At 42.3% G+C, this 10,950-nt stretch overlaps 1 long non-coding RNA gene across 1 annotated transcript; it reads right to left on the bottom strand.

The window, feature by feature from the left end:
* Nucleotides 1–4,291: 4,291 nt before the first annotated feature.
* Nucleotides 4,292–9,202, bottom strand: LOC147754391 (uncharacterized). Its single transcript, XR_015317858.1, has 3 exons — nt 7,177–9,202; nt 6,146–6,312; nt 4,292–5,995 (listed from the first exon to the last, which is right to left on the bottom strand). It is a non-coding gene; the product is annotated as an uncharacterized LOC147754391 (long non-coding RNA).
* Between the last annotated feature and the right edge of the window lie 1,748 nt (nt 9,203–10,950).

Here is a 10,950-nt window from a genome sequence, read left to right as displayed (position 1 = left end):
ATATAGATACCCAAAACACTCCGGCCGAATGTGAGCAGTCGTGAAGGGCACTGAACGAACGACAGCACTGGCACGCAAATACGTTTCGTGTCAAATAATCGACACTGATCTTGAAAAAAAAAACTGAAATTATGCAAGCTATGTTACGAGCATGTCGGATCCGCCGGCCTGAAGCTGAAGGCGAATGTCGGACAAAATTGAATACTGACTATGCTGGTTCAGTTAACGACCATTACGCACTAGTAGCGATTGACAATACTACTAAATAGAGCGAAATGTCTTCAATTATCTAAATGGCAACGGACGCGATCTTCTGGAAATATTTGGTTCTAGCCTTGCAAGCTAATCCTGTTTAATAATCAGACTAATTTCTATCGAAAATCTGCACACCAGCACCCGGCAGAATCCAATATTTCAGCTAAGCAAAACCGTAGGGCGCACCGTTGAAGAGCGGTAATTTGAAAAAGATTATATTCTAACAAATCCAAAGTCTGGCTGTTGATCGATTCTATCAATTCCCAGTAGAAACGTTGCTAGGAAAAATGCTCGTTCACGAGAACGACCTAATACATAAAAGGGATAAACCAGAACCTGGCATAGGCCAAAAATAGCAGTTCGCATTTAAAACGCCCCAATTGCAAAATATCATATTGGAATTACCTTAAAGATGTAAGATGGAAACACGGAATGTCTTGACTAGTTATGAAGATACTGTCATGAAGCTTCACATAAAACACACAAGACAAATACGCACGGATTTACAGTTAAAAAATGTTCGATTAATGGACACAGTTGGTTGACGAGGATCAAATCAATGTCTAAAATTCTTAGGATACCAAAAACTTCTACTCGTTCGATAGCGGCTGATGATGGATCATTCTACGATCTACGCAAAAAAGAAATAAAGAAGTGTTTCCGATCACATATCTGGAAGTAAAGCGCTCAACATAAATGCCGAAGGACATAGTGTATACTACACGAAGATATATAAATAAAATAGTCATAGAATAGAGTGAATGAAAATAAAGTTTTTTGATTCACTCATGAAATACTTAGTGAAGTTGTTTAGTACGTCGTTAGCAGGTGTTTTAGCTTCAATCGGATTCGAAACTAACTAATCTCCCGTATCCGTCTTCCAAACTTCACTGAATCGATAGCTTAACACAGTGGCCCGTCACGGGTCATTATCGGTTTTTCTCAAAATCGTCAGACAAATAAATCAATACTATTTTATGTTATATTCAAAACAGTTTCCGTTGACAAATGAGAGCCAGCCCAAATTCGGCCCTTATCTCCCATATATAGCATAAGTTTAGCTTCTGCCTCCTATATTTTCTTCGCAAGTATTCTCTACGATATAGAGAAAAATTGTTTCCATAGAATTTTTCATTTCCTCGACAGGGATTGTCACCTTCCGATTTCGATTTTTCCACCAGTATCGGCGAATCACAATGCTAATGAGAGCGCTCTGCCGTTTTCAGCCGCAGTAAAATGGCAGCCACAAACTATGCGCCGCCAACTTCCCGGCCATGTGTGTTCGATTATAATTTTTTGAAATAATATAATTGGAAAAAATAACAATTTTTTTTTCTTGTTTCTGCATAATCTTTAGCGGTGCCACACCACAGCAATAATTCGCTGTGAGCCGCTTTCCGCTAACTTTAGCAGCGCTAGAGTCATCTCCGGCGCCGGCCAGTGTTTAATCGCTGTCAGCTGCCCGAACCCCCAATGTTAGCAACGAAACGCTGCGGACTACACAGTACCAATGCAAACAACAACAACAACAACAGCAACAGCAGCAGCAGCAGCAACAGCAGCAGCAGTAATAGTAATGGCGATCGTGACAGCAGCTGCGGGAGACCCTGCAGCGAGAGCATGGCTCGCGGTAGAACAAATCATACGCGGGAGAAAAATGGGGCGAAATGGAGAGTCAGTGGTAGTTGGGACCGATCGAGCGGAGCTAACAGCAGCAGCAGCAGCAGCCGCCGCAGCAGCAGCAGCAGCGTTGAGAGCTATTGACGTCTGCCTCAAGGGATCGACCGACCAGCAAAGGAGCGGTTAGACCGTTGTCTGTCTCTGAGGCAGCATTGCTTTTATCGTTCTTTCGTCGTAGTCGCTTCGTCCTTTTGCTTTTTCATGTCCGACACTCGAAGACATCCCTCGGCAAAGCTGCGCGCGGGCTGTCGCATCGATTAACCCCAAAGCAAGCGCCGAATGCAAAGTAACGAATTGCAGCGATTGAGACTAAGACGGTTCTAAAGGAATACGACGAGGTCGACGTAACGGCCAGATAGTGCCGATGTGAAACACACGTCGCGTCGGATAGCAACTGTTTGAATTTATTCGGCCGTCGTCGCATTCACAGTCCAACTGCAACTGATTCAGCAACGTTTTTTTAAGATAAATAAAAATTATTTTGTATACATTTCATATTTGTGATGTTTTTATTGTTCGCTCGTTTCGTATGCTCAGCTGGCTGGCCAGCCTTCGAAACAAAACGTCTTCGCTCTTTTCTTTTTCTATATTCTACCCATTGATTTGCTGAGTTTGCTGATCGGACTGAAGTACTACGCATTTCTTGCCATCTTTTTTAGGGTTTTCTTTAACGCTTTTTATGTCACAGTACATCCGAAAGGCACCGTCCTTTTCAATGTTGCAGGGCTTTTTATCGGAACTACGCCTTAGTCTATATGAATTTTAGCTAACTAATTAACAGGAACCCAACAATTTTTGTCTCAATGGACACATGGATACGCATGGAAAATGAAGCACATTCACATATACGTTTCGCTTTTTCAGGTCCCCCTAAAATGGGAAAAACCCTGATATACTATCGTGTTCAATACATCAGAAATACTTACGTGCCCTAGAATCGTTTTTTGATAGTGAACGGTAAACAAAACATACCTTTGCCGACTTCCGGTCAGTCGACAGGGTTTCGCCCTACTAACTTGAACACAACATCGTCCTGCACAGGAATGATTCGTCTTATATGTATATATCCAAGGGGGAAGGATAGAGTTTAGCCAGTATTCCTGTTTCACGCTCGTAAGTATTTGTACGTATATGTTAAATGTAGGTTGCAAGAGTTCGTAAGTAATCATGCGGCCGAAACCGCGACACTTCACGAAGTCCACATAGTCATGAGTTATCCTGCGCGCATAAAATGACAACAAGCACTCGATCAGCTGAAAAGTTGACCATATCTTAGCACAGTATTTCTATCTATTCATGATATACGACTTTCATTGTTAGCATAGTCCACTTCAGCCACTCGAATATCATAAGATCGATTTTTAGTCAATCGGCCGTCAATAGGTAATCCGTTCGTTCGACAGTGGTACCACCGCTACCGCGCTATTCACTGGCTCATTCCGCGACAAAGCCTTTCTCTTCAGCAGAATAGCTTCTTCAAAGCGCAACGGTAATTCGTCAGTGACCATTGCCTCCGAACTAACGAAATCCAGCCAACTTTGACCGAAAAGTAGCAGCCGTTAAGTCGAGGGGGTTACGTGTGGTGCTGTATGACGATTGCTGCAATTGCCGTGAAACGCCTCGGCTCCGGGTCCTTTTCTGCAACACGATCGCGGGCCACAGAACACACTACCGTGATTGGCTCCTCGCAAGCAGTGGCCACGACTGAATAGCAGCAGCGAGATGAAGAAAGATAACGGAACCATGAATCGAATGCTTGCCCAGCAACACACATACGCCGGATGCTGCAACACTCAGCTGAGATAGTAGGCCAGTTAGTCAGCTAGCAAGTTAACCAGCCAGGGGCCGTAAAGGCAATAGCACTTCGACTCACTTCGGCTACTTCAGCTGTTTCGGCCACTTCTGCTCCTTCGGTAACAACTTCGACGACGAACTGCGGCAAGACGGGCCGCGTGTATTGGGCCCCGTTGTCTTGCGCACCGTTGTCTTGCGCACCGTTAGCAACTATGTTGCTACGGCGTTGTGCAGCGTGAAAGACGTGGTGAGGGCCTACCTGAAAGCGAGGAGAACTTCGGTCTTCACTCACATATAGCCACTGTCGTGTGGCGACGGCAGTGCGGTTGCTGCTGCTGCCACTGCCGCTGATTGCGGCTTCGCCTTGACTTCATCGACACTGGGCTTTATTCTTGGGTTTTATCCGAGCAATTTATGAGCTGCTATATGACTCTTCTCTGGCGATGTTTGCTATTGGATCGAATCAGTTGGCTTTTTGCTCGTTTCGTCGCTCCGCCTGCGCTGAAGCTGTGATCAGGCCGAGTAAATTCAAAACCTCAAAGCACAGCAAGAGCGGGACCAAACCTCGCATACAGGCAGCGTCCCTATACACGCAATCTAACGGGCAGAGTCACTGCTGTGCTTAGGCAAACCGATAGAAATTTGTCGCTAATAGAGAAAAAAATAAGGTGACACGATCTGGGGCAGTAAACTTAGAGAGAAGTGAACAAAACGAGCTTCAACTGGGGATGAGGGAGTTTTCAGTCCGAGCACACACGAGCCGAGACAAAGAGGGCAATCGAGAGCTACAGAAGAGGTCGAGAAAGATCTAGGCGAGCGGGTGCTGGCCATGAATCAATGTTAACGATTACTTGCGACTGCTTAAACGAACGAGATTATTGAAGACGCGATGAGTTCAACGGGCTTAGATGCCTTGCGCGATGAGCAGCGTTACAATGAAATCAGATCGCCTCATCACTGGGTGCAGGATGGCAGTTTTTAATCAATCAATTTAATTAACCTTGCAGATTGAAAGGGCTAAATTCTCAACAACCAATTAGCTCATAGAAAATTTTAAAAATCATTTGAAAAAATAAAAAACATGTATTAAAATGAGCTAAGTTTTTTTTTATTTTCTTTGATTTATTTGTTATGATTCATACAAGAGCTTCGAGAACACCACGCAAGTATCGACAACTTCTCTCAACTCCATTCGTAGTAACAATTTGTGTGCTATCGCTATATTAGCATCCAGTTTTGATTGCAGAAAATATTATGAAACAATAGGGGTTGACACTCTGTAAATAAAGTTAACATCGACAGGCAAAATCAACCTATGGCCAACTGAGCCGCAAATTTCCGCATTTGACAAGTAGCTGAGGCCTGTTAAAATAGGATAACAATAACAACAACACGGTATATCCGTTTTTAAGGTTTGTTTAATATTAACTTCTATCTCAGGAAAGCTTTTTACTAAGTAATTGAAAGCGTTGTTCGTCTGTGTGGAGTGGGCCGTTAAAAACAGAAAAAAAAAAAAAAAAAAAGTGTTGAAAACATTCAGAGATCGACCTGGTTGGCACCCTCCATTGGATTTAGCCCCAGACCAAAACAGCTGTAGTCTCTATTTCCAACTTAAGCAACTGAGAGGCAATTTTTAAGGTGACTGCTATTCTAAATGTAGTCTATTCCACTGTCGATTAAATAGATTGCTGACGCACATTTGCCTAGTTATTCGAATATCTCAGTATTACTATTAGCACGTGCAGAAGTGGAAAAGGGCTTTTTAAAATAGCCTCTATCTCACCCGTGGTCTAATTGGCACTTAAATACTAAATAGGGCAATTTTTTGTCTATAGATCCAGCAATGAAATTGGTCCATAGCGTCGCGTCCGTGTCTGCACTCGTTAATGTTGGGTGGTTCAATACGAAAAATGAGGAACATTGATTCCTTATCCCACGATGGCACTATTTTCTGAACGTAGGACATTTCGCAATGCTTTCGTTTATATCTGAGATGCATCTACGCGCTTCGAACTTCGAAAAAGGGCCGTTTACTCGGATGTCGTCAACCGGGATTTACGCAGGCTATTTGCGATAAATAAAATGGAAAATAAGGAACTTCGAGTCGTTTACGAATCGAAGTTCCATCTTAGAACTTCGACAGAGGGGCAACTCGAAGTATAAGAACTGCATTCAATGAAATTCTCCACTGAAAGCACTGTGAGTCGTTGATTCAAACAGTTCCAAGAAGGAAATCCTGAATTCGAAGATGAGTCGTTACGACCATCTGCAAACGCGAATAACGAAGAGCTGAGATGAAATCCGGCCAATCTAAAAGTACAGGGATATTATAGCACTCAGGTGTGGTGCGTGTTCAAATACCGTATGTACTTAGCTTGGTCGTATTAATAAGGTACGCAAAGTGAAAAATAGTTACCGTATACCTTGAGCGAGTACCAAACACCGACACTACGTAAAGGCGCTTGCGTATATTTAGTTTCACCTAACAAAGTTGACTCATTCCTACTCCAAATTGTGACCAAACGATAATCGCAGATGGTGACCACTAACGGGTGAATACGACTGAGTCCGCGGAACGTCACCCTGAAACAAATGTACGACAGCAAAAGCTTCGTTCCGTGGTTTAAGGCAGGTGTTATTTACTACAGATCGTGAGTCCTCGTTTGACGATTGAGGCCTAAGTGTATTGTCAACAAAAGCATCTATTCATGAAGAAAGGTAAACTACTCTCCCAAGTTATAGTTCTTCCCCGAAATTTAGACAACTTCTTAATAAGGAAAGCTTCTATTTCGAAATTGCCTTTCGAAACTTCATCGACTGTCGTACTCTAAACTTTTTCAGCAGCGTGAGTTATCATTTAAATGGCCTAATAATCCTGCATACCTCGATTAGAAAATTAAGAACTAAATTCGTGGAATCCCTTTGAAAAAGCTAAGATGAAAAAAATCTCATCAGGCTTTACATCGAACGTGCTAATAATGCTGGAGTTTATTTGGCTTGTCCTATCGGGATATGAATTTTACGTGCTAGACCAGCACGTGCCCACAATTTAATAGCTAGCTGAAAAGGCCTTTGTCGTTTTATGGTTTGAAAGAGCGTCATTTGTAAGCGAACGAAGTTTTTCGGAGCACGTACAAATGTAGCACACAAACTATGTGTAGTCTCAAAGTAAAATTGATTCAATAAAGTGGCGCAAACGTCATACGATTGTTTTACTTGCCAAGTTTAGCGTGGGGTCTGTCTGCGTCAAAATACGACACAAATCGATAACTTTCTGTTTTGTCCGATTTGGCCATTTGTTTTTTTTTTTTAGCTATATACTGAATTTAGGAGTAAATGGAGCGTTTGCATATCGCATTCAATTTCGATTTTTTTTCGAATTTTTTTAGTAATTGTTGCCATTCAATAGCATTTAGCCTTAATCTAATTATTTGACGAGTCTCCTACCTGTGTTGTATAAGTGAAGTAAGTAGTTGGTCATTATCACACCGCAGATATGCCTATTGATCAGCTAAGCACGTTTTGAGACCTTCTTCATTGGCCAGCGTTTTACACTTCGAAGCATCTGCTCCTGATCTATAATCAGCTGTTTCAGATGATCCTGTAAGCATTCCTTCCATGGATGGACCAAGGAGAATTTTTTGCCACGTTTCATTATCAGATGCAGACTGTGAAATTAATACTTAACAATGGTATGAAAAGCAATTTTTCAATATTGTGATTCTAGTTCAGTCGAACGTCAACGACCACAATTTGTTAGTTGTTCTAAGAAAAACGTCTTGCTGATCAGTTGGTGGCTTTAGTGCGCGATGAAAGCAAAGATCAGTCCAAGAATACGCTCTACTTAGATAAATGAAGACGGGGAACACTAATTTCAGATAATATATAAACACTGTATATAAAATAATATTCTTGTTTGTATATTCTATTTTAGCTGGAAGCGTTTAGAAAACTAAGGTTTTGCTGAATCGATAAAGCCCTATCAAGAATCGGTTCGTGTATACGACTTTTAATTTACTCATATCTATGCCGGTGGGTTACAGTTGTCGTAGTAACAGCCTGTAGCTCGTGGTAGAAAACATATGATCTCGTGTTGACATCACCGAGAAGTCATACAGATGTTAGTATAAGCTCTAGAAGGACGATTCGAGCACATAACGCAATCAAAACAGAACTGGACACTTTTATTAGCCATACCAACAGGCTTTTCAAGGAGGCCAACAACGCACGTTCCACAATTTAATTTATTAAATAAACACATCTTTAATAGGCATGAGCGTTCTAACTATATATCGGTCTTCATTTGGTACAATGTGGCGGAAGTAAATGGCCATAAACATGGTGCAGTGGCGACGTATTTGCCTACTAAACGTAGAGGCACTTAGTAAGCAAAAGCGGTTTGAAACAGTGTTTAATTAACGCAGTATCGAATTTGAAATACGAAATATTCATCAGTGCAATACTAGTAAGTCGTTCAGCTATCTGGCATACAATGTTTGGTTTTCCAAAAAGTACAAAACCAAAAATAACATCATTTTCTAATCGTTGTCGTTTAATAAAAAAAAAAAAAGAAAAACAAATAAGTACTGCACTACATGTGGTGATTTTAATTTTCTGCACATATGGTCACCGTAATGGTTATGTGCGATCCCAACACTGACAGCAGTGTCCCGTCCGGGCACCATGATAGTGTTCTCGTCGCAAGACGTGCTACCGTTCATTCACCGTTAAGGACACGCTGTTCCTTGGTTGTTCCTCCTTTCTGTTTGCGATCGCCCTCGAAAACAACAAACAACACAAAGTGAATTTCAAAATGAAGGCCAAGAACATACACAAGCCCATGTCTACGTCTTCTTTCGCTGGGGACCGGTTTATCAGTCCTTCCATCGAAGCCGCCGATACCACCATCACCGTCACCACTGTAAGTACCATAAGGCTTACGCTGGAACGATAGCACCTGCCACTCGCCCCGAGAGAAGGACATCAACAGGCAAAACCAGACCAAGCAGCACAGCAGGTCGGAGCCTTGCACCAATTCTCTGGCGCATGACTTTTCCCCTCTGGTCTCTCTCTTGACGGCGTTCGAACACAGGCTTTCTCCACGGGCACTCTTTCACCTAACAGAGAGAGGACTTGCATCTTGCCAAGCAGCCACCATACACCAACCTTGTGAAAGTTTACCTAACGGTACTTTTCTGAAGTAAACTTCCGTGGGTGGGGCTTGGCGGAGCCTGAAGGGTATCTGGCGAATCTGCTATGCCGCTGTTCGAGGAGCGCTACGCGAACATAGCTTAAAGCTACTTAGTCGTCGCGGCTTGTATGTAAATACTTAACTAGTAACTTGTCAAGTCAAATACAAGTAAAGCGTTTGTCCAAAGGCTTGTTGTTGGCTTTGGCATCCTTTGCTAGGGCTACAGCGCTTGATACTACTGTTTATGTACGCAGATGCACCTGTTGTTATAGCAGAAGGTACTGTGACGTCAACCGGCAACAAACAGAACGGCGGCAACGTCTGCGCTGCCGGATTAAAAGCAATAGTTGGTAAGACAAATGCTGGTTTTTCGGCATTAAATCTGTTACCCGGGCAGGCTTCCGCTAGATTTTACTTTATACGGAAGGTAACTCCTATAGTCGCTATTAATTATTAGTTATTAAGCATATACTATTATTAGGCAAAGTATTAAGCAGACTCTTAGCAGAAGAGCGCTTTCGTAGTGGGTTTAGTATTAAACTTATTCCATATTTCATTTTCTGTCCAGTATAGAACATATTTGTAAACGCACGTTTCGAATATGTTTAATAACAAACATTTCATTATTATAATTATTTATTATTAATTTTAAGACGGTTCCTATATTTCACAGTGCAATTTATTGTTTACCCTTTAATATTCGATTTCCAATTTCTGGATCAATACTATTGACAAGTTAACAAACCGTTTCGACGGAGTTGAACGCAATTATTTTGGCGAAAAGCGAAGAGTTCGATCTGTGCGAACTCGACAAAGATTTTCCGCAACGAACTAGGGAACATCTACAGATAAGGCTCTAGGTACCTCCACGACGTAATCCTAGTAGTGCTAATTGAGGTCCCTCTAATGAGGTACGAGGTCTCCTTGATCCTGTCAGCTAGACCTCTTTTAGCACCACCAGTTGATTGTTCTCTATAATCACCAGTATCATTTATTATTAGGTATAGCATTAGGCATTTGCTTTCATCAGGAATCTAACCGGACTTGCTAGACTTCTCTGGGGCTTTTCCACAGAATCTATGAAAGGGCATATTGCTTAGTTTCATTTCATTTCATTTCTTGTTTTACCGATTATTGATAGTTGACAGTAATTTTTGCTAATGCTGCGATTCGAATCAGCATAATAGCACGTTCGTGCCTGACGAGAACCATCACAACGTACTTCATTAGCCACGCGGCCACAACGCTTTTACTGAAGCTTTAAAAGACGCTTACCCATACAAACGGCGAGTTGTCCAGGCTCAAAGCTCAGGTTTACGAACACCTCTTTCATATATAAAGAACACACGCAGACATATATATATATATGTGTGTGTTCGTTGATCATTATTTCACTGTAAGTACGCTCGGAAAAGGTGAAGGCCTATGGCGCCGGCGAGCTGCCTTAGAAATGACATTGCGCAAACGAGGGAGATCGTCATTGTCAGGGTCGGGGACGCGCAAAAATGAACTACCAGAACCATTCATTCACGTTTCGATACTTCAGCTACCGGAGTGCTAACTGCTGCTGCTGCTGTTGTTGTTGCATGGCCATGTCAAAATAGCGAAGTAGTTTCTTTATTTGAAGGCGAAATAGCCTTTTCCTGCTGTCAGGACACCAACGGTCCACCAATCATGTCTTCTTTTTCATGTCATCCCCCTTTAGCTGTCGCGCGGATGTCTTTGCGCAATAGGGGTGCGCAAAATCTGCATTATTGTACTGCGTCTGTCTAGCCAGCCCGAGTTCGCATTCGGATGACTACGGTTTCGCCGTTAGCTACGCTTGGCCTCAACGTCCCAGTTCACAACATTATCGCCTTGTCTATAGCTACTTCGGTGTCATTGTCGCTGTTGTAATGTCCGTTGTGACATTACGTGCAATTAATGGTGGTAGCTTGCAATTATGGCAATTTTGTCTCAAGAAAAATGAATGGCTGCGAACAAAAGAGAAGCTAAAACGGCAGGCAAATAGAAATAGCTGGCTCGGTTCG

The sequence above is a fragment of the Varroa destructor genome, unplaced genomic scaffold (genome assembly GCF_002443255.2).
Source record: "Varroa destructor unplaced genomic scaffold, Vdes_3.0 BEIS01000007.1, whole genome shotgun sequence".
NCBI classification, from domain to species: Eukaryota; Metazoa; Arthropoda; class Arachnida; order Mesostigmata; family Varroidae; genus Varroa; species Varroa destructor.
The sequence above is the reverse complement of the archived record's forward strand: the minus strand, read 5'-3'. Positions and strand labels throughout refer to the sequence as shown.